Source organism: Durio zibethinus, chromosome 1 (genome assembly GCF_047325235.1).
Source record: "Durio zibethinus cultivar Kanyao isolate XHJ-2024 chromosome 1, ASM4732523v1, whole genome shotgun sequence".
NCBI classification, from domain to species: domain Eukaryota; kingdom Viridiplantae; phylum Streptophyta; class Magnoliopsida; order Malvales; family Malvaceae; genus Durio; species Durio zibethinus.
This window is the reverse complement of record NC_143162.1, coordinates 3,209,979-3,214,132: the sequence shown is the minus strand read 5'-3', so window position 1 is coordinate 3,214,132 and position 4,154 is coordinate 3,209,979. Positions and strand designations below refer to the sequence as shown.

The 4,154-nt window shown below is 35.0% G+C and overlaps 1 pseudogene across 1 annotated transcript; it reads left to right on the top strand.

Moving 5' to 3' along the window:
• The first annotated feature begins 2,275 nt into the window (after window positions 1-2,275).
• Window positions 2,276-3,614, top strand: LOC111310957 (protein GL2-INTERACTING REPRESSOR 1 pseudogene; annotated as a pseudogene). Its single transcript, XR_016341270.1, has 2 exons — window positions 2,276-2,763; window positions 2,862-3,614. The product of XR_016341270.1 is annotated as a protein GL2-INTERACTING REPRESSOR 1 pseudogene (transcript).
• Window positions 3,615-4,154: the final 540 nt, after the last annotated feature.

Genomic DNA, 4,154 nt, shown 5'->3' with positions numbered 1-4,154 from the left:
CGACTTAAAATTTTAGTAAAATTATATCTAAGTTTAACAAAATCAAAAATATATATTTTATATTTTCATATCGACACGAGTTATGATCCATAACTTTCATGTAAAACATAATACAAATACATAAATTTTAATATTTTACATGATATATAAATCATCAAATCTAAAAACAAGTATGTTTGTATCAACAAATTACTAGAAAACTTGACCATATTAGTTTTTTGCTTCTATGGTAATTTGGGACCATTGCTGAACAACAACTCAATCCTCCATTGTCACCAACAAAATCTATAATGAATAATGATATTGATATACACCCCTATTTTTTTTGTAAAGTCCAACCAAAACCCATTTTTTGCCTTTCTAGAAGGATTGTTGCTTTGAAACCAAACATTTTGTTGATAGACATAGCACTAGCACTGGCATTTCCATTTCCATTTCACAAGTTTCCTCTGAATAGCAAATCTCAAATTCAATCTTCCTTTCAATTTTGTTGGGGAGTTGAAAAGTACAAAAAATAAAAAATATTTATAGAATGGTCATTAGGAAATCATGGAAAAAAACAAGAACATTTGTTTGGTAAATGTTGGTCTAATTAGGGTGTAGGGGGGAGTGTCCTTTTTTCAATGTTGGAGGGGTCAAAAAAGAAACAAAAATATTGAAATATTATCCACAAAAATACCTTGTCCTAACTGAACCGGGTGAGATGAAAGAAAATGGGTTATAAAACATGAGTTCAGGTACCTAATAAACAGAGTTGAAAACGACAACTGATTTGCTCCATCTCTTTCCTTCTTTTACTAGGATTTTTTTTTTTCCTTTTAACTTTGTAGCTTAAAGCTGGTTAGAAAAACATGTTTGATAATTAGAATGAATTGTCCAAATCTCACCAAATCAATAAACAGTTTTTTTTTTTTTTTTTGTCTTTTTAACTGGATTTGTTTACTCTTTTTTTTTCCCTTTTTTGTTGAAGCATCAATAAAAAAATTTATGGTAGCCATTGTTGTTGTTATGGAAGGAGAAGGTTTGGCAAAGGATTGAAAGATGTTAATGGAATTGAATATAAGTGCATTTCATTCAAATCAAAATTAATGAAGCTTAACCACGTGGGATTCAATTCAATGGCTCCACAATTGAGGGGAAAGAAAAAAAGAAAAAAACTACTACCTAACAAAATTTCAATAAAATGAATTTCACGCCAATTGACTACGGATTGATTATAAAATTCAACAATTCAGTTATGATTGTAGTCAATTACTTTTTTTTTTTCAAAATTAAGATTCAATTACTTTCAAATATTTTCTCTCTTAGATTTCTTTGCATTTATATATGCATAAAAGATTAAGTTATGATTTTTTTTATTAATTGTCTTTTTTTGAAGAAGAAGAAGAAGAAGAGAGGAATTCAATTCGTGAAGTTGAAAATACCTAGTTGCCGACTTGTTTAACATTCGTCAAATCTCAGGCACAGGAATTTCAAGCACAGCTTTTTGATTCAGCGAATCCAAAAATTCAATTTTGTTTTTTTGGAGGAAATCAATTGATTATAAATGAGAGAAGCCCTCAATATGAGAGAAATTCAATTGATTATGTGGTTACAGAACCAGAAGCCAGATGGACGGACAAGGTAAAAATGTTAGAAATCCATGACAAATGGAGTATATGAATAAAGATTATTTGTTAGGTCGTCGGCTTTCGAATTAAACGCATGGTTAGGGAGAAATGGCAGTTTCTCAAACATGACAAATATTAAATCAATGAATATATATATATATATACATATATATACATATCAAAATCATGTACAAAACCCTTCTTTAATTACATTTAATAATATCACATGGATGCTGAAAAAGATTTCATTAGCTGGCAAATAGTCAAAGGAAGATGTTATCTCCACACAAAGTTTGTGACTGAAAAAATGATCCAATTTGATGAGCATTACAGGGAAAAGGAAAGATCAGATATTGTTTCTTTGAATGGAAAAGTAGTGCTTTAATCAAAGAATGGACTTCTCACTTGTTGAAACTTGAACGCTCTTGGCGGAACCGTGAAGCAAGGGCAGTCAGGCCAAAAGGTTTAATCCTGGAAACTGCTAGGATTTTTCTGAAAAATTTTACCAAATCTGAGACAGAAAGAAGCCTTAACTTTGGTATGATTCATATGAAATTTTGGTGGTGTTCATTTTTAATTATCTGAGTTCTGTTGAACATTTAAATTGGGTTTAGCTGCTACACTTTCTTTTTATTGGTTGCCATTAAATTTCTTGTTGTTTGATAGTAAATTCTTTGGTGGCCTTTCGGGGGGTTTCTCTCCTTTCCTCCCTGCACTTTTGTAAATTGCAATAATATTTACTGCCATTTTCCCCCTCCCGCATACATCTTGGGATTTTTTCCTGCCATTAATACATTTCCTGGCCTCAATTTACATTCTTCTACCAATCCTTCAATTCCATTTTATCTCTCTCTCTCTCTCTCTCTCTCTCTCTCTAACCTACACCGTAATTTAATTAAGCTTTAAATAAAACCCATCTTCTCTCCCATCATTTCTCCCCTTATATATTTTGCTCTTTCTGCATCAATCTCCTCACCACCTTTCCCCCATCCATCCCCCTCACTTACCTTGTTTTTCTATTCTTCAAGAAGAGGAGTTTGTTCCTCAGGGTTTCAGCCTAGCCTGGTCCAAACCAGCCTTGTAAGAAAACCAAAACAGAGCCTCTCTTTTCTCCTCCTACTTCCGTCCTGCCCAAGGTTCCTTGACCTTCAAGGTAACTAACATTCAATCTTTTTTCGTCACCTCCCCATGTTATCAATATTTCAATGGAATTCAACTGTTATATATATTGAACTAACATGTTTCATTCAGGTTAATTGTACGTGAGCATACAAAAGATGAATCGCAGAAATGGTCCCAAGGTTGAGCTGAAGCTGAACCTATCACCACCAAGGCTTAATCCAAGAGTGGAATCACCAAGCCGATCAGCTACAGTGTCACCGACATCTCCTCCAAGCTCATGTGTGTCATCAGAGATGAGCCTGGACGCTGACACTAATTCTGTCAGATATCCAAGCAGCCCTGAGGCGACATCCATGGTTCTGGTAGGGTGCCCAAGGTGCCTGATGTATGTGATGCTTTCAGAGGATGAACCTAAATGCCCCAAATGCAAGAGCACCGTTTTGCTTGATTTCCTCCACGATACTGCTACCACTGACTCTACCAAGACAAGAAAGAGTTAGACTAGGAACCCCTCCATCCTCCCCACCTTGGCCTTTTGCTAATTTTAATGTTGGCTGTTAGGACTTTAATGTTATAGCTCCCTTCCTTAAATTTTACCCTTAGTTTTCCCAGATAGTGCTATTTGCCCTCCACTTTTTTTCTCTTTAATTTTTTCTTTATAAACTCCTTCGGAGAGCAAAAGTTAGTGATAAAAAAAAAGGTGGGGATAGAGCATAGAATATGGTCGTTTATGGTAGTGGGTGTCTCTGTTTTGGTCTGGTTTTGGGGTTTCTTCCCCTTTAGCAGAAGACAATGTAAACTGGCTTAACTGCAACTACTAAATTTTCTTATGAAAAAGAAATATATAATATATTTTGTTCGGCAAAAGTAGTTGGGTTATTTTTTTCCAATTCTAGTTTTTGTCTGGTTTCTCAATTTTTTTTGGCTTTAATAATATCAGAAAATGCCACATCAGCTGCTGATGGGGCAGTGACGCAATGCTCAGTTCAACTAAGTAAAAAAGAATGATCACCGAATTTTACCTTATGCCTAAAACATGGGTAAAACTAAAATCCCATAGCAATCGGTTAGATTTTCTTGTACTTGGGAGCAGTAAGTATTTTTCTTTGACTTTGGCCCACCATGTCATGATTGGCTTCTCAGTTCTCAGCTAGTTATGTTGCAATTGGATAAAGAACGGGGCCTAATCATCCACCATAGTTAAAGAACTTGCAGGAATCAACCGGCAATGAAGCTGCCTTCCTTTTGTGCCTCAGGGCCACCAGGAGAGAGTCTCCCTGGTGGCCGCTGCTGCCAATTGCAAATCCAATGAGGCAGATCCTCAGCTTATATTGTCTGCAAAAGTTAGCCAGAGTGACCATTTATACCAGAATTTCTTCTTAAACAGTTTCGTTCCGTAGACATCAGGATTATGGAACAAAA